The sequence below is a fragment of the Dreissena polymorpha genome, chromosome 11 (assembly GCF_020536995.1).
Source record: "Dreissena polymorpha isolate Duluth1 chromosome 11, UMN_Dpol_1.0, whole genome shotgun sequence".
Taxonomy (NCBI): domain Eukaryota; kingdom Metazoa; phylum Mollusca; class Bivalvia; order Myida; family Dreissenidae; genus Dreissena; species Dreissena polymorpha.
The window spans coordinates 35970765-35981355 of NC_068365.1; positions in this window are offsets into that span (position 1 = coordinate 35970765).

Genomic DNA, 10591 nt, shown 5'->3' on the forward strand with positions numbered 1-10591 from the left:
AATACAGAATAAACGACATGACTTATTGTCGCAACATAAATATAACTTATCCCATTTATTACATAACAGATGTTCAAGCTTGAGGAAGAAAATATATTATATATGTTTGGGTTGAGTTTTCATTATATATGCATGATCGACTGAATGGAAAAATGTGCGGCAAACCGCATTTTTATAACTAATTATTTCGTTATTTATAATAGATATGTATACTTGGTTTGCATATCTCATCATCGTGGGTTATATTCAAGATATGAACAAAATACAAAGATGTATGTCTAGACACTTACATAAAATATCGTAATAAATACGAACGTTGTTAAATCGCCCACTTAATTAGACTAACTAGCCCCTGTTATATATTTACAGTCGATCTAATAACTGTGTTTGCGATCGTGATTGGAATAACATGAATATTCTGAAATTTATAAATTCCCGAGCAAAGCTGGTACAATTGAAAAAAAGAATACCAAGAATACAAAATAATGTGCTGCATATAATTGTTCATAAATGGATAGCTGATAACCAAATATAAATATTATAAGAAACCTAGACACACAATTGTCATTAGGATCAGTAGTTCATTAGTCTACATGTAAGTTAAAACAAAACTGGCTGCTTAAGTTTCCGCCTGAACTTTCATGTACACCACAATTGATGCCGTTTAGACATCTAAGACACAGAGCTTCAGTGCAACAAATCGATATCCGTAAGGAAATTGAACATTTCCTTTTTTCGTAAACTAATATATAGAAATTGTCTTCGTTTTACTGGAAGGAAATTAAATATATCGCCCGGAGGAGTTAATGCGTATGAATTTTGCCTCTTAAATTACACATACGACAAAAGTATTTCAATTATTTTGATTCAATTCAATTATTTGATTGTTAAACGAAATCATCCTAATTACTACAATAACTGCTTGAAATTTTGTTCAGTTTATCTGCTAATTTGACAGAACAGAACCGCGTGAACGTATGAGAATTACATTTTATTAGGAGACATGAAAACGTGATAAGGATTAAGTCTTAGTCTTTTTTGCAGTTAATACCCGTTTCTCCTGATGGCGAATTTGTTATTATACAACTGATCGAATATAATACCAACTGGTTTACTAATAGATGATCTTTCACAACCAGTGAACAAAACTGTGCAGATCTGATACGTTTCCTGATCAATGTTTGCTTAATTTGATATGATGTGTATTTAATATGCAGAACAATAGGTTAGAGTTGCATACTTGTAATTTTATCCAAACAACGTAATGCGTGATTTTAACCATATTTTACTACTTCTGTATGATATACTTTACGATGATTTGAACTGTGTATAATATGATGTTTGGTTGTTTAAAGAAGATATTCACTGAATGCATTTATACTTATTTCATAACATCGCTCCTACACAAAGGTAGCAACTATGTTGCTCTTTTTTATCTTAACCACTGAGAAATACTAGTATAAGTTGATCGAATTATTATTTTTCTTTTAATGCTTCTTAATATGAATAACGATGCTATGGGGTTAATGCTTATGTTTGTTGTGTGATTTGCGATAAATTCTCGTCTAAGTATTCAATTATGCTATCCATCAACTTAAAACTCTTTTTGATTTGCATCGACGTCCCAGTGCAATCATCCAAGCGTTAGATGTATCATAATGAGTTCGTTAGATGGCGGAAAGCTTACACTGACTCCTTGCCTCAGACGATGTACTGTTATTGCTGGGTCATTCTTTACCATTAACGACCAATGCTCAGACAATGCAGCGGCATCTTTCACGTTGTACCTTGAAAATGGTTCTTAAGGTGAGCGTTTAAAAGTGCTTAACCAAACACAGGAATTTGCGACCGAGGGCATCAACAGTACACTGAGTTTTGTTCCCTAACTAAAATACCAATGGATGAATTGGTTATTAATTTATTCCTTAAATGATAATACAAATGAACGGAATACGGACAAGATATATGAAATTAAGTGTTATAAAACTTCTAATAAGGCTTGGAAATGTGCGATGAACAAACAACTCTCACCTGGTAATGTTGCACATAATGAAACGGATTTATATGGTAACACGGTACAAATGTCGTGCAATCTGTGACAATATCGGTTTCATAATCAACAGAACGTACGACTACATCTTCAAATACTGACACATTTGGCTTTCGAAAACGACACGTAACATTATTTATCAAATAACGATTCCAGCATTTTTGGTAGTATATAAGTTGTGTTCAACATTCCATTCTTTCTCTGAAATACGTGTCTTTTATGAAATAAGTAATAAATCGGGTGATGAGTTTGGAGGTTACATGTCATTTTAATATATTAACATATTATTTTTTGTAATTTAACCATGCATAGACGTTTGGATTGTAAGGAAAAAATACTCACCGGCCAAGTGGGTCAACCACATTAGATTCCACGAGGAAAACTTCATCCTCTGATCAAACCACAACGACCACAATCTCAATACGAAAGCGGTACGATAATGTCTGCGATTTTTACCATTGGGTTAACTTGCATGTTTTGATTTAGAATATACCGGTATAAGACATACTTTTAATAATGTCATTCAATCATAATACATAGTGTTCGATTATAAGTGGCATATAATCTGTTTGGAAATCGAGCTTTTGATACCAAGCTGCTTTTTCGATTCGTCCTAAATAAAACTCAATAAGCCTGAAATGAGATGTATCTTCATTGCAAAGAATAACTAAACATTTAATGTTTCCATGACACAGACTAAATACCCGTAAATAACACGCTACATCAGATGTAAGTCTCTTTACGACCTCATTTCGTGCATCAAAAAGTAGTCATTCTGTTACTGTGTTATATATTAAACCATTGAGTAAATATATTGCAATTTAATCGAATTAAGAGGCTGATGTTAAAAAGTATTGTTTTTGTTGTAATTAATGTTTTGATTGATAAGTTTTCAAATACTATCCGCGATGTTGCGGATCCATTGTTTGCCAAAGAATGTTTTTATTCAAATGATGTTTATTTTGGGGGTTACAGTAAAAGAGATAAAGATTGGTTTGATCTTGATTGTAGAGTTGCGCGTAATATGTATTTAGAAGCGCTAAGGTTGTTTAATGTAGACAAAAGTAATATAAACAGGTCTATTTTGTGTGATGCAAAAACTAATTACAAAAATATTGTTAGAAAGAAAAAGCACGCCGATTATAATAAACGTATGTCCGAGTTAGCTAATTTACGCAAAAGTAGGCCAAGAGACTTTTGGAAACATTTTAAATCTAGATCTTCCAAAACATCTTCCAAAATTTCTCTAGATGAATTTAAACATTATTTTGAAAATTTAAGCGCAGACATTGCTACGGATAAGAATAATGATGCTGAAAGTTTTAATAGTTTTTATAACTTTGATAATCCTAATACTGTTTACCCGGAGCTTGATGATCCAATTACAGTTCAAGAAATAATAAATGCTGTTAAGCTACTGAAGCGGAACAAATCTTGTGGCAGTGATAATCTTGTGAACGAGTATTGTATTGAAAGTGTTGATATATTAGCCTTACATATATGTGATTTATTTAATTGTGTATTGAACTCAGGATATTATCCTGAAAAGTGGACCGAGGGAATTATTGTCCCTCTACACAAGAAAGGTTCAAAAGAAGATGTAAATAATTATAGAGGGATTACTTTAGTTAGCTGTTTATCTAAGCTCTTTACAACCGTTTTAAACAATCGCATTGAAAATATTTGTTACGAAAATAATACTATTTCGGACTCCCAATTCGGATTTCGGAAAGGGCGGGCTACGACAGATGCAATATTTATTCTTCATTCTCTTGTTCAAAACTTTTTATTTGAAAATAAGAGATTATATGTAATTTTTGTGGACATGATGAAATGTTTTGATACTATATATAGAAATGCATTATGGTTAAAAATGTATAAATGTGGAATACAGGGTAAAATTCTTAGAATTGTTAGGGACATGTATCAAAAAGTTAAATCTTGTGTTAAGTCATTGTCTTCATATTCTGACTATTTTTCTTACGCAGTGGGGCTCAGACAGGGCGAAGTTATGTCCCCCTTATTATTTTCTTTGTTTGTAGAAGATCTTGAGTTGTTTTTACAAAATGATTTACAATCCGGATTGAATATTGACGACATTGTATTGATTTTACTGTTATTTGCTGATGATATGGCTATTGTATGTAAAACGCCCAATGAAATTCAAAACCACTTAGATAATCTATATTATTATTGTAATTTATGGGGATTGAAAGTAAATACAGAGAAAACAAAAATTACAGTATTTCGGAAAAGAGGCGGATTATTGCCAAATGAAAAATGGACCTACAATGGCCATGACATACAAGTTGTGAATGATTTTAATTATCTTGGGGTTGTTTTTAATTATACTGGCAGTTTCACATTGAATCAGGAACACCTAACGGGTAAAGCTTTAAAAGCAATGAATATTTTATTGTCTAAATGTAATGACTACGATTTAAAACCCAAGATACTTTGTCAATTATTTGACGCATTTGTTGGATCCATTTTAAATTATGCTTCGGAAGTCTGGGGCTATACTAAAAGTAAGGAACTTGAAAGAATCCATTTGAAATTTTGCAAACGATTACTAAAGGTAAAACTTAACACATGTAATGCTTGTGTTTATGGTGAGCTGGGTAGATATCCCATGTATATACATAGATATGTACGTGTAATTAAATATTGGTTTAAGATATGTAGATCTGAAAATATCATTATTTAAACCATATATAATTTGGCCGTCTCAGATTATCATAAAGGCTGTCATAATTGGATATTTAATGTTAAAAAATTGTTTGATGACTTTGGTTTTAGTTATGCATTTGATGATATAAACACTATTAATATTGAGATTAACTCATTTGTAGAGGAATTTAAACGGAGAGTTTATGATAACTTCACACAGGACTGGTATAGAACCTTAAATAATAGTTCGATGTTAGATGTTTATCGAAATTTTAAAATCAATTTTGAATATGAGTCGTACTTAGACATTTTACCAAGAAGTTTAAGATACTTTTTTACCAGATTAAGATTGTCAGCTCATCCACTGCATATTCAAACCGGTCGTTATGCAAGAGACGTCGCTAGACATCAGCGTCACTGCATGTGTTGCAATTCGACCGATATTGAAGATGAATTTCATTTTATTTGCATTTGCCCGGCGTTTAGAAACATTAGAAAAAAATACATAAAACCATGTTATTACAAAAGGCCATCTATGTATAAATATTTAAGTTTACTGCAATCGAATAATAAAATAGAACTTATAAAAGTATGTCTCTTTGTTAAAGAATCACTTAAAGTTCGAACATCTATTATTAACGCAATAATGCTTTAGATGTTCATCCTCTTTTCTTTGTTCTTTTTCCTTTTTTCTGTCTTTGTTGTTTTTATATTTAATTTACTTTGTTAGCTAAGTAGATCATTTGTAAATACGTGTAAAAGTTTGTACCTATCACAATTGACATTGTACTGTTTTCATAATTTGTTGTTGACGATGTACATTGTATAAGTCAAAATAAACTGTCTGTCTGTCTGTCTGTCTGTCTGTAATGTTTCTACAGTTTTATCCATTCCATACTTTCAGGAACACCACCTGCAAGCAGCGATACCGAAGACAATACGTGGGCCGGTCATGATTCGCACTCTGGTAGTAAGATGAAGGATTCAATCCAGATGTCTGCAGGCGTGATTGTTGTTTTGTCCACCGGGATCTTCCTGACCTTTGTTCTCATGGCTGTGCTTGGAAAGCGACTATTTGATGGTTGGCAGAGACGTCATTACAGCAAGTTGGACTACTTGATTAACGAAATGTATAACTGACATGTTTTTGAAGCGCAGTGAATGCAAGATGTAAAGACGTCCAAAATGCTATGTCAAAATTAGCTTTCTTTCATTTATAAACTTAAAATATTTGTGTTGCAGATTTAGCAAACATTTTCTTTTGAAGGCTTATGTATGTCTTTCAATCGTAAGAAAGTAACCTAAATGTACCCGATTTAAACTTACCGTTTCATCTCCATATTTGCATTCATTTATAACACATTTTGTACATGTATATCATCGAAAACCTGTCGTCGCTGCATGTTTATCACTGCTACAAATTTTAATTTAGTATCGTATACAAATACTGACTAGCCAAACATCAATCTAAAAATTATGTAACTTTATAACGTTTATAATCATAGCAAAGTTAAACGACATTTTCTTAAAAGGTTACTTTATATGAAAATCATTACACTTCAAATATGAGATGTGAAGTTTAAAGGGATCTTTTCACGGTTTGGTAAGTTGACAAAAAAAGTTGTTTCAGATTCGCAAATTTTCGTTTTAGTTATGATATTTGTGAGGAAATAGTATTACTGAATATTAACAATTGTCCAATATAGCCATTATATGTATCTTTTGACGATTTGAAAACCTAAACATTATAAAGCGTTGCAACGCGAAACGATTGAATAATTTGGAGAGTTCTGTTGTTGTCGTTTAAATTTACGAAACTACGAAGATTGCTTATATAAGGTATAAAATATTTAACTTGTGTAAACCTGGCGGAAAAGCCGAGAGGGCTAATGCGTTTTTACTTCAGACTTACTGCAGGACTCCGGGGGTCACTGGTTCGAGCCCTGGTACCGGCTACTTTTTTCATTTTTTTAATTGTATTCTTGATTTTTTACTGGAGCTTTTAGGATCCAATGTTTACATTTATCAATATAAAGAATTTAATGAAAAACTTAAAAATATGCCAAAATCTGTGAAAAGGCTCCTTTAAATGTAACTTTTCAAACATTTTAATTGATTTGTTTTACGCCATGTCGGATAAAATAACTGAATAAGATCATTTACGCTCGTATATCGATAAATCATTCACGATATGACTTTTGTACCAGATACCCCAATAATTTGTTGAATTGGCCAAGCAGTTTTTTATGTTTTAATTTTTACAGAATCAATTGTTCTTTTGTAAAATAAGTAAACTTATTATAATTTTTCACCGTGAATTTTGATAAACAATGAAAAATACATTCATACAGTTGAATTTTTCTTACGCAACAACCAATTATTAAATTAGCCTGTTGTTATTGTAACAGCTATCGTGAGCTTGCTAAAAAGATTCGTTTTCACGTATTTGGTACATAACATGCATGAAGGAAATCTATGTTCAAATAGAACGCATCGGAATTCTATGAGGGAATATCCTTTGATATTCCCTTTTTTCGTTGCAAAATGAAGAAAAACAGGTGTTTTTGTCACTTTTATTGCACACAAATTTAACCTTGAATCAAAATGCATGAACAGGAATTATCAAACTTGTTTATTACCTAAAAAAAGTGCGTAAATTTACCAACATTTTTAATGCAAAAAGAACAAATTTGACATCTACTAAGAAATTATTCGTAAAATTTACGAACATTTTAAGGGAGAAAAATCAGTAGTTTTTTTCATTGCTTGTAACCATGTGGCATAAATTTATGAACTTCTTGTTTTTAAAGAAATATATGATTAACAAAACCATTATTCGTAAATTTACGCACTATTAAAAATGTTCAGAAATACTTGGTGAATTCAGAGATTCTAAATAGGCGTAAATTTACGAAGTATGGTTTTGTTAAAAGTCTATGAATTGAACAAGTATGTCTGGGTGTTTTGAGGTGCAAATTAACAAAGTATGGTTTTGGTAATTTTCATTGGTAAATTCATATTCTTTTAACCATACTTCGTAAATTTACGCACTATTAAAAATTTTCAGACATAATTGGTAAATTCATATTCTTAGCAATACCATACTTTGTAAATTTACGAACTAGTAAAACTTTCAGAAATACTTCATCTATATTCTCAACCAAATCTTACTTCGTAAATTCACGCACTATTAACATTTTTCCGAAATATGAGGTCAATTAAATATAAATACTATGTAAATTCATAGATTCTTAACCAAAAAATACTTCGTAAATTTACGCACTATTAAAAAAAACCACAGAAATACATGAGATTTTTAACAAAATCATACTTCGTAAATTTACGCACTATTAAAAACTTTCAGAAATACTTGGAAATTTCATTGATTTTGAACAAAAACATACTTCGTAAATTTACGCACTATTAAAAACTTTCAGAAAAACTTGGTGAATTCATAGATTTTTAACAAAACATACTTCGTAAATTTACGCACTATTAAAAATATTCAGAAATACTTGGTGAATCTTAACAAAAACATATTTCGTAAATTTACGCACTATTTAACCTTTTCAGAAATACTTGGTAAATTCATATTCTTCTACATAAAACCATACTTCGTAAATTTACGCACTATTAAAACTTTTCAGACATAATTGGTAAATTCATATTCTTAATAATACCATACTTCGTAAATTTACCAACTAGTAAAACTTTTCAGAAATACTTTGTCAATTCATATATCCTTAACAAAACCATACTTCGTAAATTTACGCACTATTATTTTTTTCAGAATTACTTCATCAATTCATATATTCTTCGTAATTTTACGCACTATGAACAATTTTCAGAAATACCAGGTCAATTCATATATTCTTACAAAAGCATACTTCGTAAATTTACGCACTATTATATTTTTTCAGAAATACCCGGTACTTTGTCAATTCATATATTCTCAACAAAATCATATTTCGCAAATTTAGGTTTTACAACAGGCAAAGTTTGCGATTTGATTTTAATGTCTGGTGCAACACGACTTTCTGACCCATCAGAGCCTTCGACATCATGCTCTGTTAATACCTTTACTTCTGCAGCGTCGGCTTCAAAAGCCTTTTGCTGAGATATAACTTGAAGATTTGCTTCTGATTCTGCCTTTTGTTTCAAAAGAGATGCTTCTTGTTGAGTATATTTTAGTTTTATCTTGGCAGATTCGGCTTCTGCTTGTTTCTATGCGATGAGTTCACTCCTACGACTAGAGGATCTCGAACTGTGTTGCTTCACATCACCATGGACAGAGTTTGGCTTCATGCTGGACATGAGTTTTTTTAAATATTGATTGTTTATTTTGGTCAATCTTTTTCCAGCGCGTGTAACTTTGCTTTTTCCTGTCGCGACACGTCTTTAGTGAGAGCCGATAATTCTTTATGACTTGCTTCACTTTTCACATTTTTAAGTACACTTCAAATTCGTCTTTAACTTTTATGTAACTTTCATAGATAATTGCTGTTCAATCAGGTTAATTTCACCAACATTACTCTCATAAGTTAAACTACTTACTATGCACAAACTTTCAGTCACTTTGCGCCATGAAGCAGAACAGCGCTTCCTAAAGTCATCAATTCTCTCTTCATAAAGAGCCCTTCCTTTTGCAGAAAACGGACGTACATGCCGTGTTGACATACAATAAACTTTCTTAAGCCGGTTGAAATACAGATGAGACTTTAGTGCGACCAATTTTGAACGTGGATTTAGTTCGATGTCCAGTACCAGTCATCTCCATCTGCTACTAGCGAAGTGTAGGTCAATTTACTTTTCTGTTCTGGAAACAGATAGCGGACCGATCGTGTCGAAAAAGAACACTGTATGTGGTGGTATTCAGTATTTAATCTTAGATTCAACTCGATGTGTGTGGTAAAATTGCTGCAATAAAACAAAATAAAAGACGTTCAGTTCTGCAGTAAAGAACAATGAAAATGAGGTATTGTAATACAAAAATACTTTAAATGACTGTAACTTAAAGTAAGTTATCTAAAACCGTGATTCATCAACGTCTTTTTTTCTTACTTATCGGTTTTATATGATGTGTGAACACTTAACGCTTATTTTATGTTAAAAGGTATCTAACTGCAAATAAAGCAATCAAATGACGGTGATTTAGAAAACACACAGAACAGAACAGTTATCAAAGGCAAATTAACAGACGAATTTGAAGTGTACTTAAAAAATGTGAAAAGTGAAGCAAGTCTTAAAGTCTCTATAACGCTCAAAAACAACGAATATTTCGTAAATTATTTCGTAAAATAAAGTTAACACCTAAACACGCAGTGCTCCTTATAGCAATAGCCACAATTTCAGCGCTAGATGTGGTATGATAACACAGATTTTTGTAGATAAAAAATGCTCGTTTGTATTTATTTGTGGGCACAATAAATTACATGCTTATTTCCTGCGAATATATCTATTGATACGACACACGAACACCATGTTAGTGTTAATGTGTCGTATGAATAGGTATCGTTGCGGGAAATTAAAATGGAAAAAAAACAGCAAGCATTTTGTATCTACAAACATCTATTTTACCAGACCAGATCTGGCGTTGAAATTTCGGCTATTGTCATAAGGAACACTGATTTTTAATTGGTTAAGTTTATTTTACAAAATATTGTACGAAATTTTCGTTGATTTTGAGTACAAATGCTACTTTAAAGAATTATCGGCTCTCACTACAGACGTGTCGCTACAGGAAAAAGCAAAGTTACACGCGCTGGAAAAGATTGACCAAAATAAACAATCAATATTTAAAAAAATCATTTTCAGCATGAAGCCAAACTCTGTCCATGGTGGTGTGAAGACACACAGTTCGAGATCCTCTAG